General features: G+C 34.6%; 1 protein-coding gene across 1 annotated transcript in view; it reads left to right on the forward strand.

The window, feature by feature from the left end:
* The window catches only part of LOC146999390 (mitochondrial inner membrane protease subunit 2-like), a 315,792-nt gene that overhangs the window by 290,101 nt on the left and 2,783 nt on the right, over positions 1–22,908 (forward strand). The window lies entirely within an intron of this gene.

Here is a 22,908-nt window from a genome sequence, read left to right on the forward strand (position 1 = left end):
TGTATTGCATCGTCTGGGAGTCATACAATGTATTAACAATCATACCAACCATGTAATATTGTTTTTTTTTGTAAATAGTTTTTTTTTTTTTTTTTTTTTTTTTTTTTTTTTTTTGTAATTTGCTCTAGGAAGAAAAAATCGCTAATTTTTTTAATAATATCAGATATATAGCATCCTTTTTTGCTCTTTAACTTTTGTTTAATAAATAAGCTTTACAAATAAGTCAAATTTGTTTTGCTTCTAACTTTTTCTTTGCCTGATTTTGCATTATCCTTAATTTATGGACATGAGTGTATATATATATTAAAAACATTATGTTTATTATTAAAACAACATTATATCATTGTGTAACAGTCATTGGTATTCCTGCAAAAACTATCATTATCCGTTATAATTGTTCTTTTACATCCCGATATTGTTTGATAAGACAATTATAATATGCAATGTAGTAATTCTTCCATCGTTAATAAATGTTATATTTCTTTATTATTCTAACCACATTACGTTTCTAAACACTCGTATCTTAAACAATGCTTTCATTTTTTGTCGAAGTTATAAAAGGGTTCGTAACAAAGAGCAATAGATCTATCGCAATGAATAGGACGCAACTCATTTACTCAATAAATTATCCTGCTTTCTTGCACAGAGGTTTCAGATTTGGTCGTAATGGAGTGATGGTCTATGCTGGCCTATTGCAATCCTTTACGCTACAGCAATTGCAGATGACTTCATTCTAATGGACGAAAATTGCAGGACACATCGTTGTAACTTGGTGAATGATTTCTTTTTCGAGGAAGGAATCAGAATGTTGGAATGGCCAGCATGTTGTCCGAGCATGAAGCCAATACAGCATGTTTGGGACATGCTAGGCAGACGATTTCCTAGCCTTCTACCACCCCACAAACTCTCTAAGAACCGGCCACCAAACTTTCTACCATTTTTTTTTCTGGGTCCTGGAAAATGTCCACGTCTATTTTTTTCCAAAAAAGAGTAGCTAAAATCAGAGATATTAATTAAAAACTAGGAAAAACGATCATTTTCGCTCTCATTTTTTCCGAATGTCAACAATTTCGCAAGCTGGAGATGAAAATCTGCTTTATTTCGATATGTGTTGCCAAAGCTCGCTTTCAAATCCTTAACAAAAAGTTTGTTAACAAAAAATTTCCAAGTTTTACGATGAAATAAAAATAGCATTGCCAAACATTAATTGCATTATTCCCGAAATTCCTGGGAAGCCATTTCGGTGATTCCCATCATCGTATGACGTTAATCAGCCGAAATATTAATTAAAAACTCTGAAAGCGCTAATTTTTGCATATTTCGAAAGGTGTTGCTACTGCTCGCTTTCAAATCGTAGAGTTTGTTAATCAAAAATTTGTAAATTTTATAAAATCTATACGTAAAATATAAAAAACACGCTGGCTTTTGCTCTCTGCAAAAAAGCAACCTCTAATTAACTTTCCGCGAAAGAAGAATGTCTGTTTGTGTGTTTGCTTGTTTGCGTTATTGATTTCTGATCAATTAAGATCAATTTGTTGCTACATTAAATAGACTAAATTGACTGTAAGTGAAATATTGGACGGAACTTGAGCTTTTACGACCATTTGATTAGAAAAAGGAAAATCATTAAAAACTGCATGCCATTGTTGCAGATACAATGAGAGATAATTAGCTTATTTTTATATCGAAATTTTTTATGTGAATTCCATATCGCATCAGACTGAAAAATGTATGTCTATGAATCGTGTTTTTTGCATTGTTATGAGAGAAGAATTAAATCGGTATCGTTCATAGATGCATTACTCTCAATCTAACTTAATTGGCATCGGGTACTTCCGCCAGTATAGATATAGATATGGGTAAAATAGATGACATCGCTCGGAAAAGAATGTGGATTCTGGTTTTCACACTTCATTCAAATCATTTAATACAGCATTTAAGGATAACAGATTTAATGTAGAATCAGCAACTGTTTATTGCAGTTACTTGGCGCCTTCTCGCGCTGACAAAAGCAAAACAAAACTCTATCATCGTCACATTCACGTTGTTCGACCGGGCTGTCTCGCCGTCAGCATCGCTTTCTCTCAGGTATGGAGGCGATGTTTTCCTGTCGTGTTCCTCTGATGGCTGAAAAACTTAGCGCTTCCACATATATATTAGAAATGTTAGTCCTTTTCCAAATGTTTTTGGTCTTTATATTACGTTACTCTGCTATATCATTTATCATCTACACGGGTTAGCAACTGTTGCCATTGCTCGAAACATAAGATCTGTAATTTACTTTCTCAATAGCCTGTCAAACAGGATTGCAATTTTCAGAACATTGTCATTTGACGTGACATTAAAATCTTTATAATTCTTCTTTGAAATCATATTTGTTCGTACTGTGAGCAATAATGAAAGCAATATATACAAGTATTCGTAATTTAAACCTTCATATAAATTAAAACATACTTTATTTATAATATATCCAATTGACAATTTTCATGAGCATTTTCACTATTGTTACGATTAATAAAAGTTTTTTCTAGTGCGATATGTTACGCACTTCATTACAGAATAGTTTATCTTTTCAACATCTTTTATTTCATTAATACGTAAAAGGAAATACATTTAATACAAATAAAATCATTTTACCTAAAATTCTAATATATGTATGCAGCTAAGGAATCTCAAGTGATATGCACCTTGTGCAAGTGATATGCACCTCAAGTGTATGCTCGTAATTTCACCTCTGTGTGCGCGAAAGTGAGTGATAATTTAATTTTATGAAATATAGGAGTTGTTTGTTCACAATGGATCCAAGCATTTGAACGTTGTAGAAACTAACGAAGTTTTTATTTGTAATTCACTGCTAACCATTACAATTGCTAAACAGGAAGGAAAGCGGATAGCAGAAGCTTATTTATTGCACATATATTGTATAATGGAAGGAAAACAAGATTATACTTTCAGTTCGTTTGGGGTACATAGCGATCATAATTCAGGACAGAGAGTTGCCATCGACAGCAACGATGGCTGTAATTCCGCAGGGCATCTAGTCGAACTGATCTCCGATGATGCGGGTACTTTATCCCATGTGGCTTAAACTGTATGCCAGAGTTCATTATTCGTAGTCGTTGCAGAGTGGTGGCCTGTTCCTCGGCAATTCATGACTAGATATTCTCAGAGAGAATATGCTGGTCACGGGAACAATCGAACACATTCTGCATCGAGGAAGGTCGGGACAGCAAGATCAACATGCGATAATTCATTATCTTGTTCAAAGATGGAGTTACTCAGGCCTCAAAGATAGAGCACAGCAACGTGCATTAAAAGGCCAGAAATGCAATGGTGGCAGTCCACATTACAGGCATGAGAACAAGAGATGACCGGAATGTGTAGCTAGTGACACCCAAAGCAGCACATCACGTGCTGAACTCGTATGGCGACACCGAGTGGAAGCTGAGATGATCGAAACGCCTTTAGACACCTCAGTGCCCTTTTAGTCAAAAGTGATTATAGAGTCGGGGGAAACTGCAACAATGGTAGCCGAGCTGACAATTCGCGGTGCTGGTAGACGTCATCGCACTACCTGTGCAGACACTTACCGTCCTGAACATGAGCCTTCACGTGGCTGTACGATCCCGACAGGCCGAGAGGACAACATATCTCTACCCCGTTAGCGGCCCGGAGTTGCTAAGATTCTGCTTTGCGTTCAATATGGCCCCCTTGGACTTATCGATTCCATATTCGCCTATCGGGCACGGAATCCCGATCAATACGAGCAGCTATGTCACGGAACTTTAATCCGCAGTTGATCCTACCGCAATCAAATTCCAACACATGTTAATAGGAATTTTTCCTTCCTACACGGAGCATAACATAACCTTAATACAAGGAAATAACGTTCAAATGCGATTACCAAGTGAGAACCCACTGTACAATATATACCCATGGTAAAAGTTTACAATTGGGTGCCCCTTGTTTTTTGGCGATTCTTTTTTGACGCCAAGATCGGCGCCAGGAAGCCACAATTTCAAGATGGCCGTTACACAAAACCAAAATAAGAAGTAAAAGAATTGCACAAACTCTGTGTCCATGTACACATCGATCTGTTTTCACTTAGAAAAACATCCTAGAATAGCACAAACTAGGCATTGCGCACTGCCTTAAATTTGTCCATGTACACATCAATCTATTTTCATTTAAATAAATTCAGGAAGCTAAAACAAAGTTAAACTGTCATGGTAACCAGAAGTGAGGTTTCATCGCCAAAATTTAAAAAAAAAAAAATGTCGCTAATCGAAGGGGCACCCAATTCTATACTAGAGCGTATTGCCATTTATACGCAAAGGTTGATGGCGTTACTCATACCTGCTTTATGCGCATGCAATGGAACACTAATCTTTTGCTTAGCCCCGCACCATTCGTGCAAGTTTGACGCATTTTTGCATGCTGTCTTCATGGTGTATTAAAAGCTCTATCCAGTGCTACCTGGAATTACATTGCGTTCAAGAAATAGAGTCATCGAATTATTCTGTTAAATATTGATCTTAAACTAGAGAGTTTTATAAAAACAATTTATGTGAATAAATGGGATGCTGTAAAAATAAAACCAGTTTTTTTGTATGGTCTTTTACAAATTACAGTATTCATTAATAATATTATTTCTTATGATTTATTTAGTTAAAAACGATAAATTAAATAAATTTACAAGCAAGCATTTATTAACAGCCTCAAATGTAGACTACAAGTTAATTAATATGTACTGTTTTACGCATTACTCCCCAAAACGAGCCATTTCTTCTTTCTACATGATTATCTAGTAAATTCGTTCTGAGAACTCTTCAGTTGAATAAATTAATAGGCATGAGTAAAATACGTTCACGAATATCTCTATAAATTTTACACGTAAAGCAGATAAACCTTTTGATCTTTTTTTTCAATTTAACATGATGAATATTTTACTAATTGAAAGCTTTAATTAAGGGCGAAGTTAGATTTTACTTTTGAAAACATAAAATCTAACTGCTATAAAAAATCAAAGTGATTATATACCTAACTATCCTATAAAAATTAAATCGGTAAAATTGAAAAGTTATATTTTATTTTCTTTGTTACCACAGCGTTCAAAGAGTTTTTTTAATATTCTGTAACAGTTTGAAAACTCGTGTAATGGAAAGCAGACATCTAGGATCACTATTAAAAGAAGTAATATCTACGGCCATTTTTTTAAACACCTTGTTTATATTAACCGTGCAGAGAAATAATTTCCAGATAAGCCCATTTAAGAAGGTCATTTTTCATAATTTGTCGGATTAAAAATCCTATAAAGATAAACTGTAAACAGAGGAATTAAAGTGAGTAACAAAGAAAAGGGAAAGTTCTTAAAACTGATTACAATATGATGTTTCGCGTCAAAGCATGATTGTAAGTGTTTTGATACCAAGTATTTTTTTCCAGTAATTAACAATTATTATAGATTTAACTAAAATTTTAAGCATGTATTGAATTTGTGTACTTATGTGTTTGTTCGTATAATACATCACTTTACATCATTATTAAAATTATATTTGTAAATATTATATTTGTAATATAAGCAAATATTATTAAAATGCATTATTAACTGTAAGATGCATAGTTAATTAACTATAAGAGTGGTTGTGAGCTATTGACTGTTGACATTTCACTTAAGGAGTTGTTTAATTGGTAATTAGAATTTTTCTCCCTTGTGATTTTCATGACATTAAAAATATAGCCAAAATGTGTTTGCTTTGTAAAAATGTAAACTATATGAATAATTTTGCATAGAGTGAAAGAAATTCGATGGAAAATTTTAACAATCCTACACAAATTATATGATTCTCCACATATTGGCCACATATGTAAAGTCTAATATAAAACTCTTTCTGGTGCAGGTCAGAAAATTGCATAAATAACTTACATAAAATTGCATAAATTGCATAACCTGAATAATAATAATAAAGAAAATTGCATAAAATGTGCTTGCTTTAATTATTTGGCATGAAGACAAACGAATAGAAAGATTAAAAAACTGTCGAAAAAGTATCGTCGACAACTTTATCCCTAATTTCAACACATAACAGGCAGATATGAAGGTGATAATGTCGGGATTTATATTCATTATATTGTGATTTGGAATTAATATGTAAAATGAGTAATTAAAATAATAAAAAAACGCTTAAAATTTACAGAGATTTCTGTCATCAGTCTGCAACACGACAAAGATACAGAAAATTGCGTTTACTATGCTCATTCCCAATCTTGTTTATGTAAAGCAGTTGCCAGCGGACGCATTTATACTTAATTAAAACTGAAAAGCACCTCACATTTAAGAAGCAGTTAATTAATTGTTTAATAAAAATGAAGACAGTGTATAAAATATGCAAGCGTTTTTTAAAGCGTTTTTTGATTTGTAATTTTAATCTGTGTCATGCAAAAAATTCGCCTTCTGGTACATGTTTTTTCGAATTTAGAAATAGTGTAAACATTGAGTCGACAAAGTTTTAAAAGTGAATGCATAAAATATCGAGATTTGGAATAAAGAACTTTACCACTGCTTTTTATCTACATCCATCCTTACCCTGGAATATATAATTTGCATGTTTGTGTAGCTTGCATGTCGACTTAAAAAACAACTATTGACATATCTTTTAACCCATTCTCTGCCTTTTTCTCAACAACCTGAAACGCTTTCAAAATGATGCATTTTAAGCTCGGGATTTATTTTATGTAGTCCGCGGTCACCACATCTGGCTTGTAATGGAAAACATTAAGAACAGATACTTATTTTGGTTTCTAATAAACCGCTTATCGAAAATTGCATTGTGCTAATTATGCATGTGATCTATACGTGTCTTTAAATGTGTAAGTGTATAATATAGTGTTACGAATTTGGTATTTAAAAAGCTAATGTTAGTTCAATTATAAATTAAATGATTTTATTTCTCGCGCAGTGCAGCGCGTGACGAATATTAAAAGAAAGCTAAGCCGGAAAATTGAAAATACAAGAGCGCGTGAATTAAATAAATAAATATCTCTTTTTGATTTCGAGAAAGTACTAGAAAATTCTAGCGCGTGATTTTTAAAATCTTATAAAAGGAGAAAAACATCTCAGTTCGTAGTAGTTGCTTAGTTTGTTGTTGTTTAGAAAACTGCTCTTGTTGATTTTAGCGAATTCGCGGATTAGCTTTCTTTAGCTGTTTTGAATTAAGTTCTATTGAACGTTTGAGTAGTTAGAAGATAACTACTGTGATATAATATGATACTGCACGATTATTTGAAGACATTTAATCATATTTGTTGTGATAATAATAAATTTTCTTCGTTTTTCATCTGACTTGTGCATTCATTTCGTAACGAACCCGTACGCACGTAACAATATATTAGCTTAATTATGTTTCATTATAAGTATATGTTTTACTTGTATAAGTGTGTGCAAACTAATATCTAATTTCTATTATTCTATAATGTGTTAGCATGTTTTATATATGTGCTCTTATATGTGTTTTACACGTATTTTGTATGTGTCTTTATATGTGCAAGTAACCGAACCACCGAAACACTTCAGAAGCTCGCCACGGATGTTGAAAGGCTGTCACATCACGCCTTTTCGGAGTGCCCGACAGAAACAAGAGAAATCCTGTCGCTACAATATTTTATCTATGGCATCCAGGACCATGAAATACAGAAAGCACTACGAATGGTGGATGTTAAAGATTTGAAAAGCGCTTTAGTGTACGCCATGAAATTCGAGGCAGCCCAGCAAGCAACTAGTAGAGATAACTACCCAGCCAGAGCTCTGCGAGTCCGCGAGCCTCTGGATCAACTGATGGTTCGTTTAGATGATTTATCCAGACAAGTCAATGCTTTGATACGAAGTAGGAGTGAGAACAAAATGTCTCTAAGGTGTTGGAAATGTGGTATTGAAGGGCATATACGACGGCAAAGCAGAACACCCCAGGGCACGGATAATAAAACGGATGATTTGACAAGACCAGTGAATGCCTTGAGACGGAATATTGGTGAGAAGAAACCAACCCTAAAATGCTGGAACTGCGGTGTTGAAGGCCACATACGAAGGAACTGCAGAACACCCCAGAGCACGGAAAATAAGAAAGGCCGGTTAAATAGACAATTAAATGCAATGGGACAGAAAAGGATTGACAAGAAACCAAAGTGCTGGAACTGTGGAACTGAAGGTCAAGTACGAAACAATTGCAAAACACCCCAGGGTACGGAAATTGAGACCATTTCTCAGCAACAACGCAGGAAACAAATTAATGACCATATCAAGGAACGGAGGTTGCCAGATAATGAAAAACCTTGTTTTAAAGCACTCAAGATTTCTAGAGTGAGTGGCAACAGTAACGGACTGTCCATCAATGGAAATATCGATGGAGTTCCTTGCAATATGATCATTGACACAGGAGCTAATGTTACCATCATTAGGAAAGATGTAGCTGAACAGTTTAAAGATAAACTTATTTGGACGCCATCCTGTGTTACCCTTCAGACTGCGTTTGGTGACAAGATCGACATAGCTGGGAAGTTAAACGTGAAAATCACATTTGGAAGTGCCGCCTACAATCACACGGCATATGTGGCGGATATTACAGATCTATGCATACTCGGATTGGACTTTTTAAGGCAATACAATTTTTCCTTAGACTTTAAAAACAACAAACTGCTTTCAGGATCTGAAGACATGACAATCATCCTAAGAAAGGATCCTCACCTGGAAATGCCGACGCTTTGTCCGAAAGAACCAGCTCCAGAAACTGCCGAAATCATGCTAGGGTCGAAAAGAAACGCAAGACTACCCGCTATTTTCCAGCACAGATGCTCTTCAGTCAAGACCTTCGTCTGCCTTGCGACCGCTTGTTTGATCGCCATACGGATGCGCCTTCATCGCCTGAGGAACACATCCAAGGTGTCAAGGCCCGTTTTGAAGTGATGCATTGTTTCGCACGAAAGCGAGTGAACTTGGCGACGAAGAAAGTGAAGTCCAGGTACAACACGAGAGCTACTGGACATAGATCCAACAAAGGAGACAAGGTGTGGTTGTGGAACCCGATTCGACGAAAAGGAGTCAGGCCTGATTTACAATTACCTTGGGATGGTCCGCACACAGTCCTAAACAGGCTAAATGACGTCGTGGATCGGATCCGTGAGTCTTCGAACTCTTACGACAGGTTAGCTCATTACTACGGCCATAGTACGTAATGTAAATAATTGTAAATAGTATAAGACCATGGCCCTTTTTGTTTTTAAATGTATATTTGATTTGATTTGCATTTAGTATTTGATTTGTATTTAGTATTTGATTTGTATCTGATAGCATTTGATTTGTTTTATTTATTGCATTTATTGTTCATGTTGTTTATTATTGTAATGTAATGCTTATTAATGCATTTATGCCTCAGTTGTAAGTTTGGCTTCCTGTCCAGGGATTGTACTGCCCGGGACGTGCAGTCCTCGGGAAGGGGGCAGTGCTACGAATTTGGTATTTGAAAAGCTAATGTTAGTTCAATTATAAATTAAATGGTTTTATTTCTTGCGCAGTGCAGCGCGTGACGAATTTTAAAAGAAAGCTAAGCCGGAAAACTGAAAATACAAGAGCGCGTGCATTAAATAAATAAATATCTCTTTTTGATTTCGAGAAAGTACTAGAAAATTCTAGCGCGTGATTTTAAAATCTTATAAAAGGAGGAAAACATCTCAGTTCGTAGTAGTTGCTTAGTTTGTTGTTGTTTAGAAAACTGCTCTTGTTGATTGTAGCGAATTCGCGGATTAGCTTTCTTTAGCTGTTTTGAATTAAGTTCTATTGAACGTTTGAGTAGTTAGAACATAATTACTGTGATATATTGTGATACTGCACGATTATTTGAGGACATTTAATCATATTTGTTGTGATAATAATAAATTTTCTTCGTTTTTCATCTGACTTGTGCATTCATTTCGTAACGAACCCGTACGCACGTAACAATATATTAGCTTAATTATGTTTCATTATAAGTATATGTTTTACTTGTATAAGTGTGTGCAAACTAATATCTAATTTCTATTATTCTATAATGTGTTAGCATGTTTTATATATGTGCTCTTATATGTGTTTTACACGTATTTTGTATGTGTCTTTATATGTGCAAGTATAAGTGTACGTGTTTGTATATGATGTAATTTGTGTCTAACAAACCAAGACGTAACAAATCCTTCGCCTATCGATCAAAACTAATGTAATCTTAAGACGTCCCTGTATGGCCATGCACAATTACGTAAAATTCTTCAATAAACTCCCGAGGTGGCCTCATGAGGCTCCAGGGAGTTAATGCCACTAGATAAGGAAGGGCGCAGGATAAATGCCTGTTTGCCTCTGTTAAACAACAGGCGTCTCCGTCCTCCGTCACCTATCACCTGTGCTAATTATTCCCGTAACAATAGATAATTGTTACGGGAACAATAAACCTGTAATTGATATGGATAGTAACGTAACCCGTAACAATATATATTGATGAAATAAATATCTATTGTTACGGTTACATTATTTTTACCGGAACAATAGATAGATAGTTCAATATCCCGTAATAAGAGATATTGGTAACCCGTAAAATAGATATTGATAACATAAACTCATATAAATTCTGTTTGAACTTCCTTTGGGCAAGCAGATAGTATGCCAAAGAAAGTTAAAAAATGCAGATGTTTGTAAGGTATTTCTGCCGCCTTCTTAGCGAGCCTTCGTGGTGTAGAGGTCTGCACGTTCAGCGCGTAATTGAAAGGTTCGCGGTTCGATTTCCGGCGAAGGCGTTGCATATTTTTCATCTCTCCTGCTTCCAAAATACCTAATATCTTTATATTTTCATAGCCATTAATTATATTTTCAGACTTTTGCTAGGATTGGTGGGTCATAATTTTAATAATATAATTAAGTGTAGAGATTAGGAATGTTTGCGTGCTGCTTGATTACGTTGCTTGCTTGTTGCATTTATTACATCAGTAGTAATTGCATTTTCGAAGTCTAACATATTCAACAATACAAAATATAAATAATTAGTCTAATACCAAAATATTAAACAACATAAAGTAACGTCAAACTTCCATTGAACGAAATATACTCGTCTACTTTCAGAACTAAGTAAACTCACCTTTAAGTTGAGGACAAACGTAGTTCTTGCTAACTGCAAGATTTTAGAAATCTATTCTAATTAAGTGTTTCAAAATGTTTTGTACACTTGCTGTATTTGTATACAGTGAAAATCGTTTAACTTGAAACTGAAGAACTGAAATATTTTTTCGTGTTAAAGAATACTGAAAAAAAAAAAAAAAAAAAAAAAACATATATTCAACAAAATTAAGTTTATTAGAGTACATTTGTTTATAAAAATATGTATATAGGCATGTATTTAATCAAATCAATGAAATAACAACATCCACAAGAACTTAATGAAAATGAATGCAAAATTTTCAAGTTTTTTGAAAAAACAAAACATTTATTGAGTTGGGGGAAAATAATCTGATATTTTTCTTTGCATTGTCTTTTTTAGCATCAAAGTGTTCAATGTCGTCCATTTTGTTATTCATTTCACCATTGGAGTGTGCGTCTAAATAACTGCGCATACTTTTCACGATGTCCCGCGAACAGTTGTGGTTGCATCTTTTAGACTATTGACGGGGTTACAGCCGAAAACATCGCGGACGAAAACGTCGCTGAGAAAACAACGCAAGGCAAAAACGTCGTGCTGCAAAACATCGTGGGAGAAAACATCGCAAAGAGAAAACATCGCAGTTCTAAAACATCGTGGTACAAAACATCGTCGTCGAAAATAAAGCGGTTCAAAAACTTCGCAGTTTAAAATCATCGTCGTCGAAAATATCGTGGTAAAAAATAAGTGTCTACAAATCATCGCATGACGATAACATCGCAGACATGCTTTTTTCAGGTTTTAATAATTGTAAATGGATATCCCCATAATAATTTGTGAGCGCAAGATGTGAAGAAGGATAATTTTTACTTTTACATTTTTTAAGCATAGAAAATTAATGCTTTTGTGGTCGGTGGAACGGCTTCTTTTTCTTGTTACCTTGAATTTTCCAACGGGAAAACTTTCTTTTCAATTGCTCCTGCCTCCTAATGGCTTGCCCTTTTATTTGTCGTTGTTCCACCTCTGGAGCTTGTGCCTGCAGTGCCTGCCGTGCCGGATCCTGCAAAAGATCTTTAAATATTTGCATTTTATTACGGTCATAGTATGGTTTTATTTGGTCAATGTTTGAGGAGCATGTTTCACCATTCCTGGCTTTTAACACCACTACAGCGTGAGTTATTTTTTCTATGACATATGGTCCTTCAAATCGTGGAAAAAATTTGGCGGTTTTATCTTCTGGTGCTGAAGAAAGTGAATGCTTAATTTTTAATACTTCATCTCCTACTTTATAAGTTACTCCCCGTCGTTTCAAATCGTAATAGAGTTTTTGTTTTCTCTGTGCTACTTCAGTGTTCTTTTTTGCTTCTTTAATTAATTTTTCTATATCACCCATTTTAAATTCTGGGGCTCTTTGTTGAACATAAAATAATTTATCTAACGGCGTTATAATCTTTCTGCCTAAAAATAACTCAGCAGGAGTTTTGCCCGTTGCATCATGTTTTGCGGTCCTAAGGGCGAAAGCAAATTCATTGACATAGTTATCCCAGCTTTTATGAAAATTTTTAATATAACTACGGATAATTTTCACTATATTTCTATTGACCCGTTCCGCTATATTTGATTGCGGCCGATACGGGACCATTTTTAAATGACGTATGCCCAGTTTTTGGCACATGTCTTTAAATATATTATTTACAAATTGAGGACCATTATCTGATATAACTTTTAGGGGCGCCCCGTATTTTAAAATATATTTATTTAAAATAGAATCAGTAACTAATTTCGCAGAGGCTCGTTTCAAGGCAACAATTTCGGTCCACTTACTAAAATGATCAACCATAACAAGGAGATAGCGACTTTTATTTAACTGACTTTTTGGGAAAGGGCCCAATAAATCGATGCCAATTATTTCATTTGGAAAATCGGATTTAATACTATTTAGAAACCCGGCCGGGCGGAAATTAATATAATTAACTGCTTGACATGTTGGGCAGGACTGGACATCGCCCTTGTTAACTTTTGCAGTTCAGGAAAATAGACTGCCTCGCGTACGCGTTGGATAGTTTTTCGAATACCAACATGAGAAGCTAAAGGGCTGTCGTGTAACTCCTGCAGGATATTTAATCTAAGACTCGCTGCGATAACAGGTCGAAATTCGTTGTTGGAATTTGTAGTTTTTGTATAAAATAATAGACCATCTATTAGTTCGTAATGGGCCGTCCTATTTCTTATCGCCACAATATCTTGGTGGCTAAAATTTTCAGGATCCTTTAAATACTCATAAATGTTTCCAAACTCAGGATCCTTACCCAGTTCGGTTATTACAGTTTCTCGGGAATTTATTGTACATGCTGTGAGCATTGCCACCTTTACAGTATTACCTCTTCATCTATTTTTATTCTGGATAGGGCATCTGCTACGATATTTTCATTTCCGGGGGTATGCTTGATTACCAGATTATATTCTTGTAGCTTGAGTGCCCATCTTATTAACCTTGGGGATAAGTTTTTCCCTGAGTACAATCTAGTTACCGCCGCATGATCAGAATACACTGTTATTGGCGCCCTTCCAAAATAGACTCGGAACTTTTGCACTGCTAACAGAACTGCAAGTGCCTCTCTCTCGGTCGCGGAATAATTTCTTTGTGTTTGATTTAAAGTTCGACTAAAAAATGCCACGGGCTGCTGATTTTGCGAAAGTACCGCTCCTACCGCATAATCCGAAGCATCCGCTGAAATTTCTAAATTCTCATCCTTTTCAGGAAATTTCAACACAGGGGCTTGCGTTAATGCTTGCTTTAATTTTTCGAAAGCACTATTGGCTTCGGCCGTCCACGAGAATCTTGCCTTTTTCCTTTTTAATTTTAACAATGGTTCAGCAATAGCTGCAAAATCTTTTATAAAGGACCTATAATATGAACAAAGTCCTAGAAAAGAAGAGAGCTTCTTCGCCGTATTTGGCGGCGGATACTTTTGTACAGCGATTATTTTTGATTCGTCTGTCTCGATTCCTTTCTGAGATATTTTGTAACCTAAGTATTTTAATTAATGGGCTTCAAATTTGCAGTTTTCGACATTAACTTTTAGACCGGCCTCATTTAATAATGAAAACACCTGTCTTAAATCCTGTACATGTTGGTCCAGATTATCACTAGTAATAATGATATCGTCTAAATAGATAAATGTGGACTTTCCAAGAACAGGCTTTAGCACAATATCCATACATCGCTGAAATGTTGCCTGTGCCGCTGAAAGGCCAAACGGCATACGCAGGAATGCATAAGTGCCAGACTTGGTTATAAAAGCAGTCTTAGGCACGTCCTCCGGTCTAAGCCCTATTTGAAAATAACCAGTCGTTAAGTCTAAAGTCGTCATATATTTGGTAGATGTTATGTTCCTTAGAATTTCTTCAATAATAGGTAACGGATATACCGGATATTTAGTTATGGAGTTTAATTTACGATAGTCAATCGCGAAACGCCACCTTTTTGGATGTGTCAATAGATAGTCATTATTTTTCTTACATAAAACCACCGGGCTAGCATAACTACTTGAGATGGGCGTTATGATCTTTTTACGTAGCATATCGCCAATGTGCCATTCTATAATTTTTTCTTTATTCTTATCATACCGGTATGCTTTGTGGCGAACTGGCATTGAATCTCCGGTGTCAATACTATGGTTAGTAATTTGAGTAAATCCTGGAATATCACTAAATAACGAAGCAAATTCACTTACCACTTGTCGGATTCTTTGTTGCTCTTCTTAAGGCAGGTGGTCAAGGTTTAACATTGGCGGTTCCGTTTTTTCTTCTCGAACTGGTTTCATCGTCAGCTTAAGGGACGCTTCATTAAAATCCAGCGTTGCTTCTGCCTCTGAAAGAAAATCTATCCCTAAGATAATATGTGCTTGCAGATTCTTTACTATAAAAAACATAACCTTTACTTGTTCGTCCTTGATACGGACGTATAGCGGTAATTTACCTATGCACTTGCATCTTTCTCCTTGCGCAGCTAACACTGTCGTATTATCCGAATTATATATGCGGTATTTCCGAAAATACTTCCTAAAAAAATCTTTTGCCACACAGGAACACTGCGCGCCTGTATCCAGGAGTGCGGTGGCTGGGATGTTATTCACCAACACTTCAATCTTCGGAAGAGTCAAATTTTTCACCATTACTGTATTTAACTTGAAGGAAGAGGGGTTTTCTTGGCCTTCGGATTTCCGCACCCTCCCGTCAGCAGAAATCCGTTTTAGTTTAAATCTTTTTTTCTTTCCATGCTTTCCTTCTTTTTCCACTGGCCTTCAGACTTTTTTCCTGGATTGCTATTGAACTGTCGACGTTCGCCGGCTGTTTTTGGATGCTCGGGTTTCCTTGCCCACTGTTTCGCTTTGCTTCCGTAGCCGTGTGCTTGACTTTGCTGTCGTCTTGGCTCACCAAATTGGTTTCGTTGTTGATATTGGCGTCTTCTTTCAATGTCCGCCGTTCTTCTACTTTCAAACTGGATTGCTAGCTCAAATAACTTTTTCAGTGTAGTTGGATTCCTTAATTCAATAAAGTCTTGTACTTGGGGAAGTAACCTCGGCAAAATCACTTGAATTATCTCAGAATCCGGACGGTTTCCATACATGAGTTTGAAGACGTGAATTTTTCTTAAAATAAAGGTGGAAAGATTTTCGATTCTTTGCTGATATATGCTGAAAAGTTCCGCTTCTAATTTCTCACGATCCCTTACGACAGGAAAGGATTTTACTAGGGCAGTCTTGAAATTTTCGTAAGTATAGGTGGGACTTCCTGCTTGACCCAAGAGACTTCTGCCTATACATTTGAACCAATTAAGCGCTTGGCCCCTCAAAGCGCTGGTAGCTAAGGTAACTTTCTGGAACTCGTGCACGGGATACATCATGAAGTGGTCCTCTAGTTTTTCCAAAAAACTGGTTACCGGTGAGTTTCCATTAAATGTTGCTTCTGGTTTCATCGCTGCGCGCATGGTCTGGACGATGTAACCAAATCCTTCTAGGGCGGCAGCTCTCATTTCTGGATTCTGAGCCGCTTCTTCAGGCAGCACAGGTTCTTCTTGAAACTCGGCCATGGTTATTCTTCTTCGTCGGGCGCCACTATCAGTTTCAGTGTTTCTCCTTACTTGCTTGGGGAACATTCAAGAACCTGACTCGGAACAGGGAGCTTACTAAAGCTATGTTCAATAAATGTGGGAAGTAGACAAGATACACAGGAAGGGTATACGAAACCTTTTATTTTTCACTCTTTACAATAATTTCCGGACTTCGGAATACAGAGACCAACCACTTGTGGTCTGAACGTAAGAATATAAAAATATTAACTAAATTCTAACTTAACTTTGGAATAATAAACAAGGGCCTACGTGGAAGATTGGCCGTATATTAACAGGAAGCCGTATGTAGTACAGAGAACTGTTAACACTACAATACGTTTAAAATTATTAAGAGATTTAAACCTCTGGCCTGGAAGGCAACCAGCAACCGAGTAAAAACTGCTAAGGCAAGCGGCCTGCTTCGACTAACTCCTTCCTCTTCGCTTGCTTGGCAAAAAGCCTCAACTTAAGTACTTGGCGTTCGCCAGACAAATTTGCATAAATAAGTTAAAGCTTTTAATTCTGGTTGGAAGTAGAAAATAAGAAGTGATAGTAAAGATTTAAAATAAAATAAACGTTAGTAAAACTTAAGATCCTTACAAGCTATATTTTAATACAGGTATTTTGACACAAAATCGGACCATTTCTGAAATGAGACGCAGATTTTTTTTTCCATATTTAGATTCTACGGCTCAAATTATGCCAATCTGCCAAGTTTTGTAAGAATCGCACGAGTAGTGTTTTAAAATTTTTTTCTCAATGTTAATTAAATCTGATATAGATTTATTAATATCTCCTTTTTATTAAATTTACTTGATTATTCCTTTCATATCTCGAAATTTAGGTTCATTCCAAATAAAATTCAACTGTTTTTTACAAGTTTTTAAAATTTGTATTTTTGAATAATTTTTGTAAATTTTTCGAAAAACAATTTGATTTATAACCTGTAAAATTTTGCCCACATCTTAAAGTAGATGTATTTTTAAGCACACCTGCAAAAAATTAGAATATTTTATTAAAAGTTCCTAAGATATAAGTGAATTTGCATTTCAGAGCGTTTTGAAGTTTGGCGTATTTATTATAAGCGATAATATAATAACGAAAATGACGCAATTGGTTTACGCAATTTGTTAAGAAATTACAAACAATGACTTTTTTCCCGCTCGCGGACAGTGAAGGAAAAGGAAAAGAAATTAGGTTGTTATAAATTAAGAAGTTCGCCAAGTGAGTTAATTATTCTTGGCACAAACTGAAAAAAATTCGCCGAGATAAATTTTTAAATTTCTCCCTAAAATTCTCACCAAAAATTACAAAATTTAATATCTAGGCATAATTTGAGTCGTAGAATTGAAATATGGAAAAAATTTATATGCTGTTTTAGAAAAAGTCCGATTTTGTGTCAAAATACCTATGTTAGAATAAATCTATATATAAATCATATATAGGTCCTAAGTCGCGCTTTCGAGACATGGCAAACGCAGTTTGAATTTCGTCAATCGGCCTAGCAGAACGGGAGATATAGAAGTGCCCTTTATTTTTTTTTTTTTTTCGAGTGTACATTACACACATGATGCCAGTACAGCATGCGCATATTTTGTGATTTATTGTAACAAAATAGACGTTTAATAATTGTAGTACCAAAACAAAGAAAGCTACAACTTTCTTGGTAATAATAAAAAGTAAAAACAGTATGAACCTTTATTTTTTCTCCCCAATGATTACTCGTAATCCTGAGCTTCTGGGCCTGAAGAAGAAAGTAAAGTAAAAGGTATTGATTATCTATAATACAGATCTTTTACGCTTATAGGGGCTAGTAATAGCATCAAGTAAGCTTAACGGAAGAAACTTGGTATAAAGGGGCATGTTGTTTTCTCCGATAATTATCTGGGTGTGAGTCTATTACCTTGAATCATGTTTTCATTATAGATTTTTTTCCGAACGACGCTACATATAAGACGTTCATCATTGCCAAAAAATACGATACTGAATTTTTTTTGACAATTAACCAGACTAATTAACTAAATAAACTTATTTTATATGATGTCAGGCTTTGTGGCTATAAATACTGTAATTGCTAAATTGCTATTCAATTTGGTGCATATCTGTAGATTTATTAGACAAGTCACATAACTGAAATTAAAAAAAAAGTTATTAAAATTTTATTCAGCTTAATTTTTTTCGTTGCATTAATTAATTTCCAAATTTTGGAAATGATCAGATTAACAATATAATAATTATTTAATAATTTGAAAACCAAGAATGAGAAACCTACTCTTTTTTCGGTAACATCGCGAATGAGCAATTTCTTCACTTTGTTTAAAGTTTTTATGTAATATAGTCAGTGGTCCGTTTAAAAAAGTTGAAGTAAAAATATAATTAAATGAAACGTATTTAAAAATTTGGGATATTTTTTTAAAAAATCATTACTTTTTATAAACCAGTTTGTAGAAAATTGATTTTTTCCATAATTTCTCAAAAATACCGTGAACTCTTTCTAAAACGGCTACCGACGTCCAAAAGATAGTTCTCTTGGTACTCTCTTGGTCCAAAGGATAGTTCTCTTGGTATAGTTTGGTAGGCGCAGGCGATAAAGTCGCCAATAATGGTACAACGGATTCCAAACGGAATAGTCTCGCTGGTAACCTTTTACGCCACATTTTCAAAACAAGTCGCAGCCATTTCTTATCAGATTGGTTGCTTCTTTCAATACTGGCATACAATTACATATAATTTTTAACAGATAGTTCAATTTTATGGCGTACGGCCACTCGAGGGCGGTAATTAAGTCAATTAGAATGCAATCACTCCGATCACCCGTTGGCGAAAATATAGAAAAGGCAAAGTCAAGTGTTCAATTCATCAATTCTAATGAGTATGCGCTAGCGAAGTAAAGCACTGAGGTTTTACATTTCTGAGTAAGCTATTCGTACGAATTGAAATAATTCTTTCATTTAAACTTGTATTCCAAATTAAGATTTAACTTGAAATTAAATTTAATGTAGATAGTTACTGAGAGAATTAGATTTTTATAGCGTAGTTTACGTGAGATGAGATCGCTTGGGGTCACGTGATACGAACCGGCGAATCAGGATATTGTACCATGAAAGCATAGTAAATTCTTAATTTAATGCCGTTTTACAAATTTATTGTCTTTATTTATTGGCCTTTTTACAAAAATTTAACGACATTAAAATGTCGTCAAAACCGTCAACATAAAAAATTCTTAGAACTAACATTTGTCAACATTTTTTATGTGTATACTGTGTGTTGTCGCCAATAAAGTCTGCTTCGCGAGATTTGCGCCGGTAAAACGGAAAAGTACCGTTCTCTTCTCTAGAAGTATTCGCTTAAAAAAATGATATTAAATGTTTATTTGTGTTTTCAGAAATATTGTTGGTTTTGAGACGTAGTCGAAGTTTACTGTAATTAGTTTCTGAGGCTTTATACTTTTGCGGATATTTAAAAGATTTTTTTACATTTCAAGAACAACAAGCATTCGTCTGATTTAAAAACTTTTAAGGATTATGTGGATTACGATTAAATTTATATTTCATGTTAAATATTAGTGTTTACTTTTTCTCAAATTACTCGTACAACACAACTTTCTTATAATCTTTATTTTTATTTTTAAGGATTACGATTTTTATGGCTGAGTCTATCAAATCTGATGTAAATATATACCGTTCTTGCTGAAAATGTAAACTTAATAGCTTGCATAATCTACGAAGAAAAAAAAGCCAGTTTGACTGCAAAAGAATCTGTATAAAACTTAGTATTACTATTCTAATATATAAAATATTTAGAACCCGTTTTATTTTAGATTTGCTTGAATGATTAATGCTGCTCAAGTTGAATTTGTGCAAAGTGTTGATCTTTTTGTCTTTCAGAAGAAGTAAATTATGTTGTTAAAAACAGTTTTGTTTCTTTATAGATGGGGTCCATACAGAATTCGAAGAAGAAGATTAATTATTATTTTCAAAATTTAATCCTTTCAGATCAATGGCATAAACATATTAATGCAATAAAATGTATTTCTAATGTGGAAAATATCCTCAAATATATTTACACAAAAACGAATTGAAATTAACAGCATTCGTAGCAGATTAAATTAGTATGCAATAGATGTATATGATGTAGATAGATGTTACGTATTTTAGGCAGGGTTTTGACTGCGCTGTCTTATTTTGACAGTAATGAAAACAGTATGATTTTCGCATTCGTTTGTTCTTTATTTTTGGTTTGTTCATCGTTTTCCCATATTTACTTTTGAATCACTGCCCAAACTTCCCAGGATAAAACGATTCGAATTTCGATGCTTAAAATTCGCTGTTGGAAAATTAATTCGCTGTTGGGAAAGTATACAAATACTTTTCTATCTCGCATAACTCAAAAACGAGTAGACTCAGAACGTTGAACTTTTGTATATAGGACTGCTATAACATATAGATGTACATCTCGTATTTTGGTTGCAATCGGCCGCACCAAACGTATATAAATATATGTGTATCTCTCTCTCTCTCTATATATATATATATCCACTCTGTTAACCGGGTCATAAATCTGATCGCTGTTGGGACAGTATGCAAATACTGTCCCAACAGCGATCAGATTTATTTTGCTTTAGATATATCTTAGATATATCTATGGAATAGCATTTAAAAAAATAAGTATGATATAACTGACTACATGCTTAATAACGCATGATAACTGACTGCTAGAAATTCTTTGACTTAGATCTTGGAGCCATAAACCGCAGCTTACTTCTTGAATCCACAAAATAGTTTGCACACAATCTTATTAAGCTGTCTGCTTCACTTTATTTAGGTTACTGTTGATTTTCAGGTTCCCTGTTTTCTGTACTGATAATTTACTATCATGCATAGTGGATAATAAATAATTAGCTTTGATTTTCCAGGAAAAAATGCACATCAACGACCAAGCTGTAAAACTACTGAATGCACGTGGGGAATTCGACCAGGATTCAGATCGCAGGAACGGTTTGGCCTCATAGAGGTTTTCAGGCTTCTTCTCATGTATAACGCGAATCTGAAAAGCCAGATTCTCTTAGGATGTCCTCCATGAAGACACACTTCCACTTAGGCAGATGGTCCTTCGGTGCTTTGGCTTTCCGTACATAATCCTTAAATGATTTTAGTAATGATAGAAGAAGTCATTATTCGTTTATTGAATCCTAATTCCAATGTTCTGATTATATACATATTGTTTGGTCTAAACTTAACTGAGATTTCTCCAGTTATTCATTTTCAAGGTTCCCAAAAGTTCAGCCTCTTTTCTTTAAAATTTTTAAAGTTCTGCGGACATAAGCCGGTTATTAATTTAGAAGTCAAACAACAAAAGTCACCGTTATATTTGCAAATTTTCACAGGACTAGTTTTGATGATTTTACCGAACCATCAGCCTTAGCTGCCAAAGTGCAAATAGTCATGTGAACTGCGTATCCTGTGTATTCCCGAAACTGGTCCTGTGAAAATTTGCAAATATAAAGGTGATTTTTGCTGTTTGACTTCTAAATTAAATAATTGTTCGGCGTGTTATTTTATCTTTAATTATAAGCTGGTTCATTTACAGTTGGTTTCAATAAGAGTAGCATCAACCTCATAGTCGGTAAAAGCGCGTTTATTAGGATCTAATCTCTCTACATTTCTTCTCAAAGACTGAAAAATAAATAATTGAAAAACGTTTCCTCGAAACAATAAAACGAAATTTAAACATATATACGTGTAAAACGTAATTTGAACCTATTTTTACTTCCTTGTACGAAGTAAAAAGGAAGTATTGTAATAGCGAAAATTTCCAGGCATATTTCAACGAAAATATCCATTTTGACCGCTATCGAATACAATTTAACGATGTTTTTGCGTGACATCTGTAATAAGGGCAGGATAAAGGACGCTTTTCTCCAGAAAAAATTCTAAAACTAATTTGAAATAAATTCTAAAGAGAATTTTTCGTGGCGTCTGTACGTACGTATGTATCTCGCATAACTCAAAAACGAGTAGACTCAGATCGTTGAAATTTTGTATATAGGACTGCTATAACATGTAGATGTACATCTCGTATTTTGGTTGCAATCGGCCGCACTAAACGTATATAAATATATGTGTATCTCTCTCTCTATATATATATATCCACTCTGTTAACCGGGTCATTTATCTCAGTTTCTTTATTCATATATGTTTGTAAATTGTGCACTTTTTGCTTTATAAATGATTAAATTATGTTGTTCTTATCTTCCGGTTAAGGTTTTTATGCCTTTAGTAAATCTGCATGCAATATTTGTGGAGTTATTAACGATTTAAAAGTTGTTTAAGTGCAGCTAAGTGTAATTAATTTTGTGATGGCGGGCATGTTTGTTTACATTTCAAACTTGGCAAAATAGCGGATTTGTTGTCAATCTAGAGAAACTAAACCTCGCAACAACAAAGATAACGCCTTCTTTTATTATTGCGAATTAAAGCATGTTTAATCCCTTCTGGAATTTATTCGAGGAAATAAATGTTTAAGATTTACTTCGTAAATTTTAATATAGATATTTTGAGTTTTTATATATTTTTGCCTTGACTGGAAGTGAGAACTAAATTAATTGAATGAGAAATACTGAATCGTCTGTGAAAACTGTTTCTA

Source organism: Stegodyphus dumicola, chromosome 1 (assembly GCF_044657685.1).
Source record: "Stegodyphus dumicola isolate Sdum_Otavi_A_Nest chromosome 1, ASM4465768v1".
Taxonomy (NCBI): Eukaryota; Metazoa; Arthropoda; class Arachnida; order Araneae; family Eresidae; genus Stegodyphus; species Stegodyphus dumicola.